Source organism: Mercenaria mercenaria, chromosome 19, assembly GCF_021730395.1.
Source record: "Mercenaria mercenaria strain notata chromosome 19, MADL_Memer_1, whole genome shotgun sequence".
In the NCBI taxonomy this organism is placed as follows: domain Eukaryota; kingdom Metazoa; phylum Mollusca; class Bivalvia; order Venerida; family Veneridae; genus Mercenaria; species Mercenaria mercenaria.
In genome coordinates, this window is record NC_069379.1 from 20778921 (window position 1) to 20800300 (window position 21380).

The following is a 21380-nucleotide window of genomic DNA, read 5'->3' on the forward strand; positions in this document are numbered from 1 at the left end:
TTAGATATATATGATTAAATGTATGTGTCTTCAACCTAAACATGACAAAAAGATATAGACGAACTTCTGTGGAAACAGTGCCACTGTGGTGCAAATGCCTTTTTACCCATTGCCGGATACAATTATGGCACACTTAGAATGCATTTTAAGAACAACTTTTGCTTTAATTCGAACCAAAGAAGTACTGTTTCCAGCATCCTCAACTCTTAACAGAACTACACTAGAAACCGACTCCTGAACTGACCTGAGTGCCTTCAGAACTATCACTGACGCCCCCAGAAATAACACTGGCGCCTTCAGAAGTAACACCTGACACCCCAGAACTAACACTGACGCCTTCAGAACTAACACTGACGCAACCAGAACTAACACTGACACCCCTAGAATTAACACCAATTCAGCCACACGTCTGAACTGAAACTTATTCCGAAGCCGACAGAAATATTAGTAACGACCCCAAAGGAATATCGACACTAATGTTGATACTAGCTAATGAAGTTCTGTTCCATTGATATATTGGATCAGGCGGTATTTTATTACTACATTTTATTATGTTGTTTTATAGTTTTGCATTAGAGTAACAGAAAGCACATTTAAATGTTTGCTAGGCATTAAAAATATAGGCTAAATGTGCATGACTCTGTGGTGAAACCGCCATTATTTAAGCACAACAGGACTGTGCCTACAGATAATTTCGGAAACTGAAAAACCAAACACACTAAAAATGCAATACTAAGGGACCTTGAAAAGAGCAAACGATGCATCTAGATTGTATCCAAATGTGTCATAAAATGCTAAAACCCGGGCACACCTGAACTCTCAGTGGCCTAGGCAGTCCCCTACACCCTTCGCTATAACTGAAAAAGGCCAGCTACGCCAATGTATGTAAAACACTTTATGTATGCAATATATAACCCTGCCTGTAATGCCCGGTCAGTATTGTACATGTGTACTGCATGTGTCAATATACAGTATAGTAACAGATGTATAGAAAACAAACAATAGGCTATGATCAATGCATCAGTTATCATGAGCACTCGGGTGGAAAGAACTTACGTACAGTTGTCTTGCCAAAAGTTTTGTTCCACTTTTATTTTTTGCTTTTCAGTTGTTTTTTAAAAATGTTAATAAAACTGATAATTTGCATAGTAAAACTTTATTTTTTGTTCTAAAACACTTTATAATAGACATACCTTAAATGCATATGCTTATTTCACTAAAGATACACATTTTACATTTTTCAAAAAATATGACCCTCAGTCACAAACTGCTCAAATTTCAAGACAACGAATATGAAATAAAATTATTTTTTGTGACAGTTTGATAGGTATATAACTAATTTATGCGTAATTGAAGCCATTAAATAAAATTATCAGCTATTGAAGTCATGAAATGGCATTGAAATTTGGGCAAAATCCATAGCATAATGTCCGATGTCCTTTAATAATCTTTCAAAGGTAAATGTATATATTACAATTTAACTGTCTCATCGCGTGCTACAAAACGTTTGTGTACATGTATACATCAAAATTAAACAAAGGCATGATCGATATTTACACAAAAACGGGTGTCAATTTTAAGTATGCTTTTGTACAAAGTCTTTGTTATTATTGTATTTCTATTTAATGGAGTTCAATGTCTTTACATGTGAAAAAGTAAGCGAACCAGAAACGTTCAAATATTTTCAACGCAGTAGGTTTGTTAAAATTGTGAATACTTCGAAGTGAAAAATTTTTCTATTTGGATATAGGTTACGGATGAAATAGGATATAAAAGTATTTTTTGAAACTTCGGAGGTTTTGTAAGTTTATTTTAATTTATTTTAATCACCAATGATTCCCTGCATGATTTCAATTGACTGCATGCGCGTGATATTGCGATAAGATCAGAAAATGTTCTTCGAAGTTAGGTGGTAATTCTTATCTCGCCGCAGCAGATATATTACGATATCGGCCTCAGGGAGTTAATAAGTCGCATGTTTATCTCCAATGTGGTAATATTATTATTTCCGATAAGATTTTTAAAACGCTTTAAAATCACAATTTTATCATTTTCTTTGTCCGCAGTTCAAAAGTACGTCCATTACGCACGAATATCATCACGTCATCATGTCAACAACAATTAGTACGGAAATTGACGAATGCGTCCGGTAGCGCTGATATTGGATTATTGGTTTTATTGATTTTTATGATAGGTAGAGCTGTAATTGATCACATGTGTGACTTCATGGGAGCGTAATAAAGCCAATGAATAAAAATGATAATACAGTAGAGTATTAAAGTTTTGATGTCAATATTGTTTAAAATATATATGAGAATTGGTCAAATTGACTTGTTTCTATAGTGAAAGAAAGTAGATAACATGTACCGTAATTGATGCTTGGCAGAGCCTCGCATTTCTTTATATTATTCAACTTGTTTAAATATTCAATATGAAAAGACACTTATGTAATATCCTTTATAATATCCTTTATCAAAGTGCTTTTACGGATCTTTTGTGCAATCATAAGAAAATAGAAAGTGCTAGACCAACTTTGCTAAATAAATAAGCACTTCTGTGAAGAAAACAAAGAACCTGCTTATAAATGAAATTCATCTTTTAAAAGATTTTTGCCAAACATGCGACAGCGCCGCACTGCAAATTATGCCCGGTAGTATGACAATACAACACTTAGATAAAGCTTCATTCCAATATGGTGGCTTCCAGCAAATTAATTACATCTTTTTTTCTAAGTCTTAGCATCTGTATTAGTTCTTGTTTTATATTTCTAAAATAATTAACAGTTTATCTTGGCCAATAAAACAAACAAAATGCTGTTAAATGCAGTTATTTTACATAGTACATTAAATTCATACATGTTGTACATTTCTTAAAAAAAAAAAAACATTTATGGTAATCCTTGTTTAGGTTCTCATCATTTTCACTGAGTCTGTCAGAGCTTAAAAGAAACAGTCACTTTTGCAGATTCAATAATATTTCCATATATCAATCAATAACAAAAGCGCTTGTATCATTCAGGCTGTTATTGGAAGAACTTGAATGGTCGTTCAACTCCTTTCTCGCAGTCTGTTAAATGTCTCTTAGTTTCTGCTCGTACCCACTTCCCTTGCCGACAGAAATAACAATGTCTGTCTTAAAACTTCCAACATATTTACTGGTATACACTCCAAACACCTGAAATGATAAACTTGACAAGTAGTTGGTTAATTAAGTTACACGTTTCATCTTATAGGAAATCAGTCACACTATTTGAAACTTATGTCTCTGGAATCTTGTATAAGTATGTACATTTTAACTGAGATACTGAGCTCCACGTTTTTCATCAATAACATGTTCGGTCAAATGGTTCAATTTTGGTTTCAAATAAAAGTATATGTACAAGTAACAAAGGCGGTAACAACATTTATTTCGCATTTGTTATTGCGATTAGAATAATAAAGTTAAACTTTTACTTGTAATATTTTAGACTTGGAATTGTTGCATTGCTTAATTCATTCTACTAACAGAGAATATTATATCAGTTAATAACGTCAACAAGTGAGAGCTGTTTACATAAAATATTTAACAAAACTATGTTTATGACAATTAATCATAGCTTTTCCCTCAGCAAATATCATATACATTGTTAACACGGTACATAGCAGTACAACTACAAGTACATAATTTGATTACCGCACCGCCAGGGGTCCGTTTGTTTATTTATTTATTTATTTATTTATTTTATTTTATTTTATTTTATTTTATTTTATTTTTTGTGGGGGGAGGGGTTAAGGTCGCACCGACACAATTATAGGTCATATGGCGACTTTCCAGCTTTGATGGTGGAGGAAGACCCCAGGTGCCTCTCCATGCATTATTTCATCAAGAGCGGGCACCTGGGTAGAACCACCGACCTTCTGTAAGCCAGCTGGATGGCTTCCTCACATGAAGAATTCAACGCCCCGAGTGAGGCTCGAACCCACATCGATGAGGAACAAGTGATTTGAAGTCAGCGACCTTAACCACTCGGCCATAGAGGCCCCAGGGGTCCGTTTGTCATTACCAGATCCCTAGCCTGCATGTAATGAAACTAATTCACAAGTAAGTTTACATGCTGGCTGCACATAAAATTCTGTTTTCATAAGATGAAAACATAGTTAACAAACAAAGTACGCGGTTGATTTAAACATATTTTGCAAACTAAGTACGTGGTTTGCAGTATAAAAACAAATTATACATGATATACGGACACATTCAACCACCACTTTTTTAGTCAGTTTTGATAACAGATGAAAGTCATGTTTATCATCATGAAACGGTCTCAGAAAAAATGTGCAGCCTAGACCGGGACTCGAACCTTCGGCTTACCATGCCTATGCTCTTCCAATTGAGCTACAATGGCCGACCAGTACTAGAACCGCTACACACTTTTCCACTTATTGCAAGAACATTGGCCCTCTTTGCTAATGTCTGACGCAGACTATTAACCGAATTCAGATGCACACCCCAGTCAGACTGCTTTGTTCCGCATGGGCTCCAAGGGTGAACATCTCAGTAGAACATTCAAATGTAACAGTCTAAGGAAAAGTTGTGCAGCCTAGAGCCGAACTCCGGACTTACGACTTAATGCGCCAACGCTCCACCAACTGAGCTACTTAGGACATCCGATAATAGAACTTATACATATGTGAATGAATGACAAATCGAATGTTCGGTTGACCATAAAATGTAGTGATAAAGAATTATAGGGTGTTAAATTCATGTTCTAGCTTTTGACACAAAACACATGGGCGAAACTTTTTCTCTGCTACATATATTTGATTAATTTTAAATTCAATATGACTTGTTAATCTACAAGAAAAAGGAAGATTTCCGTATCTACTTTAAGGACATTATGCAGCCATTCAATAAAAAAAAAAATGAAAATGAAATTTTAGTCCCATTCAAATACAGTATAGTCAGTGGGCTCTTTGAAAAACAGTGTATAATTTCCAGTTTGTGCACTTTCCTGTTATAAAACTCTTTAAGATGAACATGCAACAAAATAAACTAGGGTTAAAAAATGAAAGCGAGCATTCGAATCTGCAATTATAAGTTACGGATTCAGGTGTAATCAAGTCACGACAAGTGTTGTTGAACGGCGAACGTTATACTTTATGAACCTTTTCTACTAAAACTTTCGGTTTATCTCCACGGTTATGTAATCCACATTCAAGCCAGAGTTTCAGCTTAAATACCGAATGCTCATTTATATCATTTGAGCGAAACTTCGCCCTTGGAATACAGTTTCCGTCCAGTTTTTATTTGGAATAGTTTCTCAGAAGCATTTTGTTTTTTTTTTGTTGTGTGTATCAACTTAACCAAGCGGTATACATGACATATATCGATGACGTCACTGGCGACTGCATTCTTAAAATAGCCGTTAATATAAAAATAGCCGTAAATAGTTCTGATGATATTCATGCGTTTTGTTATAGCTGCACTAATTTTTGTTATTTGCCGTTTTGTACTAAAAAGTGAAGTGGTTTTCGTTTACCGTCTATTATTCCATTGAGTCGGAACAAAGCCCCGATCCAAAAACTAAGTATATGACGCTACAATTTTGGCATGAAACTGATAATTATAAAAGGTATGTGTACGTTCAAATACACAAAAATGATAGATAAGTAAATTCTTAATTAGATAATGCGAAACCTTTACAACTGTATTTTGAAGTTGTCAAAACAGTTGTTAGTATTTTTTTACTAAAACGTCCATAACTTAGTTGTAGAATGTAAGCACTTAATAAAGGGAGCTAATATTCAGATAAAATTTTAAACTGAATTAGTAAATTGTCATCTGAGCAAAAAGAAACTATTTAAAAATAAATAAGATATATATGAAATCAGAAAGTATTAACATACCCAGAAATCTAAGCCAATTTGCTGGCTTATTAACGAAATTGTCTCCCTTGAAAACAGGTTATCGGGTGTATCGATTAGCCATTATCGGTCAATTTACGCCTATTGAAATATAGAAGGAGAAAATCTTTAACACATCAAATGACATCAAAAGCATCATCTGACAATATTTATTAAGTTATTGAAGTAATCTGCAATATTTGCACTTTCTTTCAATATAATTTTTAATAAAATAAAATATGATCTTCTTGCTTCCCTAAGCGTTTGAAATAAGTAACTAATTTTGATCCCGAGTCCCATTGATTTCTGTAGGAAATGACAGATTTTAAGCTTTACATGGTCTTTTAGAATGATTTATTCTTATATTTATAATCATCTCACAACATTTATTAAATTATTGAAATAAACTAGAAAAGTTAATCTTTCTTTCAATGAGTTTATTTTTAAATTATTTTTATGTCTTCTTGCTTCCCTAAACGTTTGAATATCACTGATTTTACTAATTTGGAAAATTTTGCCCATCACAGTACACGTGTACTGATGACACCGGATAAACTGAATTAGATAGACATGTGTGTCAATCTAATTCCGTGTTTAATGTCATTACTTTGTCAGATTAAATAAGAATAAAGTTATTTTAAATTACATGTTTAAATAAAAATATTTCATTTTTTAATTCATTTAATACCATTTTCACTACTAGAATTATTTATTGCATTAAAACGTAACATAACATAAAGTTGATTAACATATAGAACTACATGTTCATATTTAAACTTGAATATTGTACATGTAAATATAACAAGTCCTTTGGGTCGGGTGTAAATTTCATGTTTCTTGTTTGTAAGTATTATAATATTGTTGTTAAAAATTTCTTATTTTATCTTTTTGTAATGATTATATATGTATGATAAAGTCAAATAACGTGTTTGACAATAAGTTAACCGAATGCTGACATATTTCTGTTTATTACCGTTACTAATTGGATTAGTATCTGTTTGTCTGACATGCCCCGCGGCCTAAAGGGACAATTATTACGGCTCTTGCATAAACACTTTAAAGTTAAAATCTAAATTATGGATATGGAGTTATAAATTTTGATAATTTATCTTACCGTTCAAAATCCAAATTCACATTATTGTAAAGTAAAATGTATTTACAGGCCACGGATCCATAATATTTAAAAACTTTTTTAAATTGAAAAGACACATTTTCAAGGAGTCCCGAAATACATAATATATTTCGCCCTCATAAAAATATTTTAAAAATTAAAGGGACTATCCTCCAGATCGTTCGACAACAAGAAAAAATACTTTTATAGATATCTGGAAATAAATGCTATATTTCTTCTGAAGGCTTTTAAACTTAATTACTGACAAAGTTTAACTATATATTACGGAAATACTTGAGAATTTGCTGTTTTTCTATATGATGAAAATCGAAAAGCGATTGTAGCGCTTTACTCAAGGTAAACTGTCTCGATTATAAAAAAAATCTATATTTTGAAGTCATAATTCACTTATTCCGCTATAGCGCTATTGGTTTCGACCATAGCTCTTTGGTTTCGACGAAATATTTTAGACACAAAAACACATCTTCTAGTATTAACAAACTTCAATTTGAGAGAAAGATTATTTTTAGCCAAATCTGGAGGTCATTAAATACATATTTTAAAAATACGTTGAGTAATGGGAATTATATGCTTCCTGACAATTTTTAAACAAATTCCAGATTATCATTCAAAATCACCAATTTGAAGAAATAAGAATGTTATGTATATCAGGTAATAAACATGACGTCGATCTAATTCCGTCTTTGTCAAATTAGGTTAAAACTGTTATTTTAAATTACATGTTTGAATAAAAATATTTAAATTTCAAAAAGTATTTTTAATTAATTAACTTTTAATTTATGATTCACATATATTTTGCCCTTAAAAGATATAATCAAAAGTTTAAATATATATCTAAAATGGGAATATCCTTCCCGGCTCTCAATTTTGAAACAAAAACCCGATTATCATTCAAAATCACCAATTGGAGGAATACACTGCAAATTGCCTCGGGCAAGGTATAAACTCCGCTTGTGTAAAAAGTTTCACAATGTTGTCGCAATACCCCTAATTAAAAAAAACCAGTGTAAGGTCAAGATTATCAAGATAAGAGAGATTAACAAAAGTCGATATTCGCGTTAAGATGGTTTAAAGGGAAACAACCACATTTAACCGATCTGGCTTAATAATCAAGGGACAATACTCTTCAAAACACGGTCTCATTTATGGACATGATTTCAATATGTTAAAGGTATATAAAAACATTTATGTGTCTGTATAAATATCTAGTATAATTAATTCTTCAGAATACAGTTATTCATGTTCTAATATTAGTAACTGGCGTTCAAACAAGTCTCTTTCAGGAGTCTCTCCATTTTATCAAGCACTGAGCCAATCTTAATTTTTTTTTTTAAAACTAGAAATGTGTCCATGGGACACAGATGCCCCCACTATATGACAAAGGACAAATTTTTTTTCCTAGGTCAGGGGCCATAACTCCTACAATACTAAATGAATCCGGACGCGAAACCCCAGGTGCACAACTGCACATGCTGACCAACATTCCTGTAAACTTTGGTGTCTCTAGGTCAAATAATTTTGGAGCTACGCTCGACACAACATTAAAATGACCAATTTTTAACTAAGTCAGGGGCCATAACTCCTACACGACTGAATGAATCCGGAAGCAAAACCCCAGGTGCACAACTGCACATGCTGACCAACATTCCTGTAAACTTTGGTGACTCTAGGTCAAATACTTTTGGAGCTATGTGCGACACAACATAAAAATGACTAATTTTTTACTAAGTCAGGGGCAATAACTCCTACAGGACTGAATGAATGCGGGCGCGAAACCCCAGGTGCACAACTACACATGCTGACCATCATTCCTGTAAAGTTTTGTGACTACGTCAAATACTTTTAGAGCTAGGCGCGACACAACACTAAAATGACCAATTTTTACAAAGTCAGTGCCCATAACTCATACACGACTGAATGAATCCGGACGCGAAACCCCAGGTGCACAACTACACATGCTGACCAACATTCCTGTAAAGTTTTGTGACTCTACGTCAAATACTTTTGGAGCTAGGCGCGACACAACATATTCGGAAGGACGGACGGACGGACGGAGGACGGACGGAAGGACGGAAGTTCTCACGAAACGGTCTTTATGTGACACCCCCATTGTTCTCTCTATTGTTCTATCAGTCACATAAAAAGAAAAATAGTCACATAAACAGAACGGAATGAATGACATCAAAGAGAAAGTACCGTTATGCAGTCAATTAACCATCATTTCGCGGGCACGGACGGACGAACGGACAAGGGCAAATCTATATGCCCCCCCCCCCACCCCAAAGTTGGAGCATAAAAATACTATGATGCCTACACGGTATTACTTATTTAATTGCTTGCAGGTCAATAAAACTTATTGCTCAATAGTATACACTTATTGAATGACTTATCCGCGAGTAAGTACTGAGGCCCGATATGGTGCACTGCATTTATGTTAATCGTTAAAACTATTGCCCGGGATCGGATTGATGACCAAAAGTTTTGACTTTGACCGGCAAACTATTCAGTAGTGTTACATTACATGACATCAGAAATTAGGGATCAAAGTTCATATGACTTTGTTACGTGATTAAATTGATCTGCATTGCGGTTCTCTTATTTGTATTCGGCAGATCTTTTTTTTTTTGTTTACTTACACTATTTTTTCATTACTTCCTTTTTTGTTACTATAAACAGCTTACTTTGCATTTTTTTTATTGGTCTTAGGGAAAACAGAGACCACTTTTCTGTGGTACAACATGGATAGTACCTCCAGTTTTAGGTGTATTTTTACATATATGTACCTGGTAAGGATTTTTTTCTGGACTTTTTGAGGAATTTCTTCTCATTTGTTGTTACTCTCCTTTAGTTTTCAACAGTTAAGTTCTTGAAAATTTGCCCCCCTTTTCTGATATAATTATGGGCGTATATTGCCCCGCTTTGCGGAGATCTTGTCTTTTGCATAGTTACCATATACTTGCAATGATAGAGGAAATAGAATAAATAACTCTACTTCTTATTGAAGAAATTTATGAATTTACGTATTCATTCACTCATTGTTTTCTCCGTTTATTATTTTAATTGATTCGTCCTCGGACAATTGTCGTACATCCACAGGTGTCTTATTACATTACGGCCCTCTACGCGTAATCATGGCGGTCACGGTGAAAAGTACAGTAGTGTGATGACATGAATAGTAGCGTAAACAGCCACTCATGGGATTACGATGATGTGATCAACGTCTCCTCAAGCCCGAAATGAAGGAAGTTAGCTAAGCTACTACTTTCACAACGTGAAAAAAATGACAGCAATTGCGAACCTCTACGTGGAAGCATTTTCTGGAAAGTTTATATCCTGGAAGATATTTTCATTGTCACATCAAGACGTAGTGAAAACACTGATTAACGTATTGAAACTTTAAAAAAATGATAAGAATAAAAATAGAAGCTTAAGTTAATACTAAATTGTGCATGTGCAACCACTGCAAGGATAAATAGAAGTTGTCTTCCTCATAAATAATTACATGTATTACTGATAAAACTTGCACAGCAGCACGCTTATTAATATTCTTAAACATGTTTTTTTTTATCAAGGACACATATATCGAATATAACACATGAACAAAATCAGTTTTAAAAATGATTGATAGGAAATACGTTAATTTACAAATAAGAAGTTTATCTATACATTTAAATCGAAACATGTCAATAAAGTGACAGTTTTTCACACAGTTATTCATTGTAAGACAAACGTGCTTTTCTAATTGTAATTACTCTCTACATAGAAAACTATGTAATTAATCGGTCAAAACATGCTTCATCTTTGACGTTTTGTAGAGTCATTTGATCAAACATTGTTTTCACTTAAACAGAGGTACTAGGGATAGACGTCCATTAAGTTTTAGATAGACATGCAGCACAACGTGTGATTTAATGCATATATTGCAGGGGTGGTAAGAATATTTTACAATTTTGATATTTTCCGTATTAAAAAAACGGTTTGAATTAACGAAACGTTTTTTCTTCTTTTTTAATTGCCCAGAAAGACATGTTATTCTTGCATACCAGATGGGGATTTCCGGTATCTTTACCGGTGCTGGAAAAATCCATCTTACACCCCGGGGTGTAAGATGACTCTCGTGCTGTAAATGACGTATTACGAACTACATATATGTAGAAGATTTATGTAGTAATTTATATTTTATTTGAAATATGGAATAAAAATTCAGTACCTTGACAGTTCCTATTGGTTCCTGATAGTATATTTCTCGATTCAAATCACTTTATTTTATCAAAAATTCATAACGTTACGCTGCAACTGATAAAACAAAACCGGAACTAAACATTGTTATTTGTTTTGAAACGTCATGACGTCTTTCCTGTTTACGGACGTTGGTTTCCCGCGCTTTGTTTAAATACACTGCTATAAGAAATAGTTCTAAAAAGAAAAACGTTCGATTGATTTTATTTTTATTATTATTTTATGAAATCGGTATGCAAGAAAAAGATTCTGTCACTGGTTATAGGTACAGATGGAAATATCCGGCTCTCGGGTAACTGTTTAGGTGGTAACTCGGCAGGGAGCCTCGTTACCGCCTAAACAGTTACCCTCGAGGCCGGATATTCCCATCTGCACCTACAACCAGTGAAAGAATCTTATAATCTTATGCTATGAGCCGGTTGCCCCAACCGTAACTCCAAACTGTGATAAAGTTACTTAATAATAATAGCAGGTAGGTAAGGAGAATCCGAGGTTATGACCAGCAAAAAGGGGTTTATTAATAAAACCCAGCATGGCCCGGCACAAACAATGGAAATAACCGATTCCGACTATACGGAAACCACCGGAAACTTACGGACGGAAGGCTAATATAATTACGAATGGTTATAACGTCATCTTAGTTGTGTAATTTAGTTCATCATTACAGAACTTCAAGAAAAGTATTTAATATTGATGAAACGTATGTTCAATGATATATTTCACTTGACATAAGCAAATACCTAAAATAACGAGATAGTTTAGGTGTTTCAACGTGAGAACGTGATTATAAAGCTATGAATATAAATATAAACAAATGACTCTAACTTCAAAATATATTTGTGACAGAATGTAACTTAGTATCGACATGATAATTGAGCTGCGCCATGAGAAAACCAACATAGTGGGTTTGCGACCAGCATGGATCCAGACCAGCCTGCGGATCCGCGCAGTCTGGTCAGGATCCATGCTGTTCGCTAACAGTTTCTCTAATTGCAATAGGCTTTGAAAGCGAACAGCATGGATCCTGACCAGACTGCGCGGATGCGCAGGCTGGTCTGGATCCATGCTGATCGCAAACCCACTATGTTGGTTTTCTCATGGCGCGGCTCATATCATTCGTAATTATATTAGCCTTCTAAGTTTCTGGTGGTTTCAATTCAATTGAAATCGGTTATTTCCGTGGTTTGGGACGGGCCGGGTTTTATCAATACAACCGTAACCGCAAAAAGCCTTTTCACTACTACTTTCCGAGTAGATACTGACATCTTTTTAAAGTTTCTACTGGATAAATTAAATGCGAATGGAATAAAAACTAAAAACAAACAATTCGACCTGTCATTCAGTTACAAATCGATAACTGTTTTAAAGAAATATTTAAGGTAAGTAGTATTCTACGTAATGATTGACATTAAGACAATTTCTTCATATTTCTGTAAATACTATGTCAGGATTTGACGAATATGCGTGTTATCGCTTTGTTTGAATTAAAACCTGCGCTTAGTTAAGTGACATGGGCCTGTTTCGTATTATGGTCTAGCACGATTTTTTAGTACAACAGGTAGATGTACTGTAAAGGCATTTATATTCAAATGGTTATTCATAATGTATACAGAATGAAGGACTCGTGCGTACGAGAAACTGCTGTGTAAAATAAACTAATGCTTGAAGCTCCATGTAGATCGCCGGGTCTAAACTTTTACCTGAGATACCGGAACTCAGATAATATGGAAATGGTCGTCCGTCCATCCAGATTTAGCTCAAATTTGTGGAAAAAGTGCATTGTTATAAATACGGTCGCACGCTTTATAAATATACATATGTTTTAGGCCAGTCATTTGCAGATAATAAGGTACAGGTCGCACAAGGAGTGTATTTTGGAGCATTTTTGTCTCAGAATTTAGTGTCCTGAAACTGGTGTTTCACACTTTTTTATCATAGTAACAACAGAATCCGTTCGGCAGGCTAAAATGTCACATGACTAAGCGCAACAACAAAATTTTTTTCTTTATATGATAAACAATTGTTGCGCTATAGCATAAAACGGAAGAAAGTTATAACTGGTCTCTATCTTGGAATAATTATTGGTTATTAGATTTGTATAAGAATTGAGAAAATACGCTGGAAATATGCTTCGGATACTCGATGACGTAATGGGCGGAATATTATTCCGAGAAATATGGAGTGCCCATTTCTAGATGCAATACAAATATTTGTTTTACATTCACAAAAGTATATATTATTTCTATATGAAAGGTACACATTCCTGTTTATAAAACTTTTAAACGTAATGGCATACATGAAATTGGAGTCACAAATGACGTCGCAGGCCCTATATGATATTTATTTGGACGTTAACATAGTTTCAGATTTCATTGGAACTCATAATAATTTATAGATAAGTATCAAATAACAGACCGTATTTTATGGCTCACTGGTCAGTAAATTTAAATTAATGCAATTCAAAAATGTTTGGAAAAGAAGTATTTTAGCCTTAAAATGACAACAGTAACTCAAAATTGGAAAAAAGTCCCATCTTTTAAGCTGGATATTTTCCCAATTTTTAAAGCTGGAAAAAATCCAACTTTAACAGCTGGAAAAATTCCAACTCCTAAAATTGGAAAAAAAAATCCTATTGGATTTAGATTTTTTTAAACCATTTTAAACTGACTAAAAACATCGTTATTCACTATTTATGTTTAAAGGCCTAGATTTTGGCAGTGGGCCAAGGGATTTCTGTCTTCACCAGCACAGTTGGGGGCTAATGACCATCACTGTATAGTTCCAATAAACAAGGGTCATTGTTTACTGGAGAGTCAGTCTACCCTACAAGTGTATGAATTAGTGAGAAGGGGAAACAATGTAATTTATTTATGCTTTCTATGTAAAGAAAAAAATGTTGATCAAACACAATAATAAAATAATCAGAATTTTTTTTTCACAATAATGAAATAATGAAAAACTTACGTAAAGAAATATGCAAGTTTTTATTTTTTCAATTCTGATATTTCAGAAAAATGTAACTTTCACTCATTTAAAGCTTGCAGAGTACTGTAAATAACATTTGTCTAAAATTGAAAACAGAATGTGCATTTCAAAGTTACAAAGCAAAGCATGAAAAAAAGTCACTTTTGGCAACATACTGAAAATGAAAATTGAGTTTAGATGGAACACATTAATTTAATATTATATTGTTTGTCAGCACAAAGAAGTTTTCACTATATTTGTGTTTTATTATCATTATTATTTTCAGTATTATTACTGTATCTTTGATCATCCTATATGTAATATAATATAATAATAATAATAATAACAACAACAATAATAATAATAATAATTATGATTATTTCTTTTATTATTATCATCATTACTATATTATTAAAGTAATAGTTATTATCATCTATATAATATCAAAATAATAATTATTATCATTATCATTCCACATTCACTGAAGAAAAATTAATTTCTTTCAACTCCACTGCACACATCTTCATGGTCTAGTTGGGGTCCCTGCCGTGGTAATTGCCCTCTAATCAGTTACTGTTACATAATCGCTGATAAGCAGCAGATAAGATGGGAGCTGTATATTGGATTTGGGGGGTACACTTATATAGTAGTGAATCTAGGCCTTTAAGGGTATTCATTGATCCTGTTTATAACTGTTTACAATAAATCTGATTTTTTTTCTGAAAATGTCCAATCGGATTTTTTTCCAGCTTTTTAAATGGGATTTTTTTATTTACCATAGTATGAATCTCAAACCCAGACAAAAAGACAGTAAAACACAAAAGTAACACAAATATGCCTTTAAATTTGTTATAAAAAATTTATTGTTTTCCGCCCGGAAAAAAATCCCGCCCGCCATAATATTGGAAAAATGTCCGATTGGATTTTTAAAAAATCCAATCGGACGCCATATATCCGATTTGAAATTGGAAAAATCCAATTGGACAAATTTTTTAAATCTTCTTTATTGTACATAAGAAAATTAAAAACAATGCAAAACTATATCATTTATTGCTCCTTGGCCCCTAAACTACCATCCAAGCTAAAACAGAAGTTTCTAAGTCACTTAGAAATGGTAGTGAAGTTTGCCAAAATCCTGGTTTTGCAAAGATATCCTGGTGGCTGTTCTATGATCCCGACCAGGCATTTAAAATAGAAAACAAATTCTCATAACTAGAGGCAAAGGACAAAATAAACAATAATTTGTAAAATGGAAAAACTATCCGAAGAAATTTAATAGCTGGATCAAAGCAAGTGACTGTGTGAATAAACGTATGATACTGTAGTTTACTTTACGTTTTTCTAACATTCTTATGAAAATATCCGATTTAAATAAGTAAATAAATTTGAAATAAAATGTAAAAAAAACTAACGTGTACTTTATTGATTTAGCCAGACTAATCTATTTACGCCACTGTCGTATTAATTACAAAGCCGATTGTCGGTACAACTTACGCCCGATGATTATGAAGTGTATTAAAGTACACAAATTTAATGATATTTAAACCGACCAATTTAAATCTTAAGCAAGGTAGCATGATCCGTCTGCTTTAATAAAGTCTTATACCTTGTATCGAATTACACCCTTTTTTCGTCTGCTTGAAGTTATAACAATGTGTACTCGTCATCTGTCTGTGTTAAAATGATAAAATATGAGAACTGTTATTGATTTCAATGTTACTGTGCGATTTGATTGGTTGAATGGATATAAACATGTCTGTGCATGTAGTAGAAAAAAACTTACTGTGGGATTTCAGAATATTTATAAGTATGTTAAACAACAATATCAAAATCTTTAAACCTCAAAACCGAGAAAAAAATACCGATTGCAGCAGTAAAAACATAGGGTCTTTACCTGTTATCCTAAAAAATTCGTCAGCTCGAAGCGGTTTAACGTTCTTTATTTTGGGGTTAAAGTGAATAGATAGTAGCAACATACAGTGAAACTGGGCGCGGATTCTTGAAATAGAATTCGTCCTATTATTTATAATAAAGGTGTTCTATTATTTTCCATCAACGTGTCGGACAAATTTAGGCTCCAACTATTGATTTTCGATGACTCACCTCGGGGTGCGGCTCCCTATTGTTAGCTAATCGTCTGCTACATGATAGATATGTAAATGAACCGATAAATTCACGCCCGACCGATTTCAAAAATTGACTCAACAAAAAACAAAATGGTGGCTTATATAGATAAAGAAGGATGACCTAGATCTATAGATATGACCCTAACTACTACAGAAAGCAAAAACGATTTGATGTTTTCTACCGTTATTTGCATTTTACCTAACTGAGACGTTGAGACATATACATACTAGGCAATAAAATTGGCGTTTAAAGGCAGATTTTAATAAAATGACAATTTCTTAGTAGCATAATAAACGTTTTATTTGTGTTCTGTTTTCATATCCTTTCTGCAGCCTTAACGTACTAAAACGTATTAGCGTCTGATGGCCCTTTCACGCTTCCGTAGAAACAACATTTATTACACGAAACTTATTTTGAAAATATTTCTGAAATGTCTAGGTCTGCAGCTCTCAAATATGGTTATATCTTACATCTGAGGCATTTACTGACACTCTCAGACAACATCAAAAATGACATTTTGAGCGATCTGATGAAGTTCCAAAATTATCAATGTACCCTTGGTCCGTTACGAACCCCTGTGGGATTTCTGTTTATCCAGAGCTCAAATATTTTTCATAGATTAAAAGCTGACATGCTGTACTAAAGCCCAGGTAATTTCAATTCGTAATAAAGGGCTGAAAATTGGCTCCCCAATAGCAAAAAAAAAAAAAAAGAAGTCCAAGCGCATACATTTAGACGGGGTGACCCCATCGCGTGACCCCTGACTATCTACGAATCAAAATACGGCTTTCGTTTTCAAGTTTAACATTTCTACTTTCATTTTATTTACTTCTGGAAATAGCTGAAGGTCGAGTGACGTCATTTTCTGTGTTGTCAAAAATATACATATGCCTGGCGAGATAGCATAAATATGTGCTGGCCGTCCTAAGGATATAAAACGCATATCTTTCGTTCTGTTGTTATATACTGCATTTTAAGATATCAATATTTACTTCCTTTTCTCGACATGTAACGTTGACCCCCGAATTATCTTATTCAATAAGATTAAGTTCAACAGATCTTTTGCGATGTGGGTTCGAAACTCGGCGATGAATTATAATTTTATCTTTACTTTGCATCAAAAATGTTTATATTCGTTTATATTTACCTTTTTATATGACACAACGACAGAGAAATTTCCAAATGAAGAAAAATATATTTAAACAAAAACCATAGTAGCTGAAAAAAGGCATATAAAAATGAAGTCGATGTAATTGATGAAAATATACTGAACAATAAAAGGAACTATTCAGATGTATAACAGGGGTATTCTTAATAAAAAAAACTTGAATTGATAAATTTGACTTGTTTTATTTATTCCACATTACACTTGAAGAATTTAAAATATCGATCAACCATGAAGTTAGTAGTCCCACACTAGCTGTTTTCCACGAATTTCTGGCTTAAGTTGCATTGTAACATCCCAATTGCGCGCTCGCGCTAAATTTGATTCAGTCGTGCCATGCAACCAATGATATTTTTAACTCTATGCTGATTTTCGAGTGAGTCTGTCATCAATGTTTCTAATGACAATAAAATTTCACAAAGAAAAATCGTTAATTACACGCGCATGTATATTTTGTGCAAAACGGCTTTTGTGGGACTACTGACTTCAATTGATGTTGATCGATTTTTTTATTTAACAAGTGTAATGCGGTATGAAGAAAACGAGTCAAATCTATAAGTTTATTATTAAAAATACCCCAGTTATACATCTAGATAGTTTCTTTTGCTGTTCAGTATACATAAGTTATTAAAGAAAGAAAGGAAGAAAATAGGAAGTAAATGATAAAAATAATACTACCTAAGTTATTAAGGAAAAAAACCCGAGAAAATGGAAACAGAAAGCAAAACGAATTTCTACCGGTACTTTTGCCAAACTAAGATGTTGAGATATTTACGCACTGGGCAGTTAAATTGAAGAAAATACTGATATTTACTTTAATATTGAACGATAAAAATATGAATAGTTGCCTTATCAATTATCATGAAATCGACACGTCCTTGCATTTGCACAGGAACCACGTTACCGTTGAACATTTGTTTGGTTTAGGTTTAACGCCGTTTTTCAACAGTATTTCAGTTATGTTATGGCGGGCAGTTAACCTAACCAATGTTCCTGGATTCTGTACCAATATAAACCTGTTCTCCGCAAGTAATTGCCAACTTCCCCATACGAATCAGAGGTGGAGGACAAATGATTTCAGACACAATATCTTTTATCAAAGCGTCACGGAGAACATACGTCTCACCCAGCGTTCGAACTCACGACCCCTAATCAGTAATTCTGCGCTCTCCCTATTGAGCTAAGCGGGCGTTGAAGAATAGTAATACACATCACAATGAGACACATATACCGGACACTGCAATGATTTAAAACATTTCGTCTGAAAACAAACCCGTACTTGCAATATATTTCAGATTATGGCAGGCAAAATATTGCAAGCATTGTTTTGCTTACTTGGCGTATTAACCGGACATACATTTGCCCGTATGTGTGAAAAGACATATGATAGCCGCACCGGACTGCAGGTATAACATATTGATTATTCGTCAAAAATGAAAATATAGAAATTGCTCTGACCCAATTCCTAAAAGTTTATCTCATTGACCTATATTTAGTTGAGCCACCGACTCCTTGCTTTAGTAAAGGGTGTATTGCTTTATGCAAACGAGATACATGTATGCACAATAAAGTGCTCGATTTCAAAAATGAAGTTAATTATTATAAACAAACACAAACGGATTCTTAATACAATACAGTATCAATATTATTAATTGACCGTACATATATTATGTAAGTATTTTATCATTCTTTTCGAACAAAAAGTTTAAATGACCCAACACTTTGATCTTTTATAATTGGAGACAATCGTTTCATTTTCACCTCAGAGCATGTGGTACGAACCTTTTTACTCTGTACTAGACATAGGTTGTTAAGTTCTTTGTTTAGCATTTTAAGTAGGATCACCGGCCTTCCGTGTCTATTTTTGAACGGGATGCAAATGATGAGTACAATGTATAATACATGACTGTAGAATTTGCCAAGTTTTAACATTTCATGCAGATATAAATTTCTGTATTATATATTGTAGTGTTATCCGTGCCAGCCGGGATTTGAAAAAGTCAAGGACTGCGTTGAGAATGCAACACAAGCAGAATGTGTTACATGCAAAGAGGGGTTTTATCAACCACAGTGCAGTGGTGTTGAGGAAGGACAATGCCGTTTGTGCAGCGAGTGTTTTATATATCAGCAGCATTGTAATGCAACACATAATGCTATTTGTACTGATAAGGAAACTGAAGGTATTTTTGTTTCCTTACAAAACGGCTTGTTTAGGAGATTTTGTTACTGCTTATTCAGCTAAAAATGGAATTTTAAGGTTTTTGAATTACAAATGTACTAATATAAAAGTTAATGTCTTTTTATCGACAAAACGGAATATATTTGAACTTGTGTAAAGTTGAAAATCATATTAACCTCGCTTATCGGCTCGTCCAATATGGGTTTTGCAACAGGGCAATTATCTAAATATGACTCTTATTTTACAGAACTTTGGCAATGTTAAATATAACCGTAAAGTATATATAGATATCATTGACTGTCGATTTGTACTAAATTCCGACAAGAAACGGTACTTTGTCATTATCTTAATATCTGCTCAATGTACATTTTTGCAAGCTTTATTGTGGAATTTTCGTTCCATAAACTTCTAATAACATTCCGAAATTTTAACAAAGCTGAACAGCGGCTTTGTATTATTCTACAGCCACACCCAATTCTATCCAGCCACAAGAAATATTAGATTTATATTGCATTGATGAAAAAGCAATTTTCATTATTGGCCTTACATGGTACCCCCAGAAGAGCTGCATAAAGAGATTTAAACCCCATAGTACTTTGTGATATTGAAATTAGGCCAAATACAAAAGATTAGTTGTAACAGGATTTTTTATTGGGTTTAACGTCGCATCGACACAATTATAGGTCATATGGCGACTCCAGCTTTGATGGTGGAGGAAGACCCCAGGTGCCCCTCCGTGCATTATTTCATCACGAGCGGGCACCTGGGTAGAACCACCGACCTTCAGCAAACCAGCTGGATGGCTTCCTCACATGAAGAATTCAACGCCCCGAGTGAGACTCGTACCCACATCGGTAAGGGGCAAGTGATTGAAGTCAGCTACCTTAACCACTCGGCCGCGGAGGCTCCTTAATTGTAATAAGAGGCTGTAGACCTGTTGCTCGACTTCTTTGGTATAGTTGTTTCTATGGACATATTTATCTTAAAGAAACATTATCACTGTATGTAACAATGCCAATATTTTTCAAACAAAGTTTCACATTAACAAAATTAATGACTTAATAATTTTTGTGTAAGTATTTTCATAATAAATAATTTGGCTTTATTTCAAACCTAAAGATATTTTGTCAATCGTGTTGCTTTAAACATAACAAAAATAAACATGAAGAATTCAACGCCCCGAATGAACCCACATCGATAAGGGGCAAGTGATTTGAAGTCAGCGACCTTAACCACTCGGCCCCGGAGGCCCTCGCGTTCATATGTTAACGAATATCTTTTTTAAACCATTAGCAATGGTCGCCCGTTATATTAGTTCTATAGAGGTATATCAATATCTTTTGCACGTCTTGTTCTCTCCCATGGCCTGACGATCATCGTCAACTTCCATTGTTCTGTATTCCCAGCCTCCCTATGTTCTAATTAATTATTTCATGATATGTGTGTCATTGTTTTCTAAGCACTAATTAAAACAAACTGGAGATAAAATAAGTGAAGCATTATGACTAGTTAGACAAGTAGTGTATTCAGACTCATTATATCAGATATATAGACCAACACTGTTTAATTAATGGTTTTATGTCCAAGAACAACACATTTGATCTTCTTCGCAAAACAGAACTATAAGTTAAATCAAAATAAACACTTGTAATTCGAAAAGTCAGGAACAACTTTAGATGGCAGTAGTCATGCTTC

The 21380-nt window shown here is 33.8% G+C and overlaps 1 long non-coding RNA gene across 1 annotated transcript; it reads left to right on the forward strand.

Moving 5' to 3' along the window:
• The first annotated feature begins 1621 nt into the window (after positions 1-1621).
• LOC123542204 (uncharacterized) lies at positions 1622-20175 on the forward strand. The gene is made up of 3 exons (XR_008368618.1): positions 1622-1801; positions 18802-18912; positions 19476-20175. It is a non-coding gene; the product is annotated as an uncharacterized LOC123542204 (long non-coding RNA).
• Positions 20176-21380: the final 1205 nt, after the last annotated feature.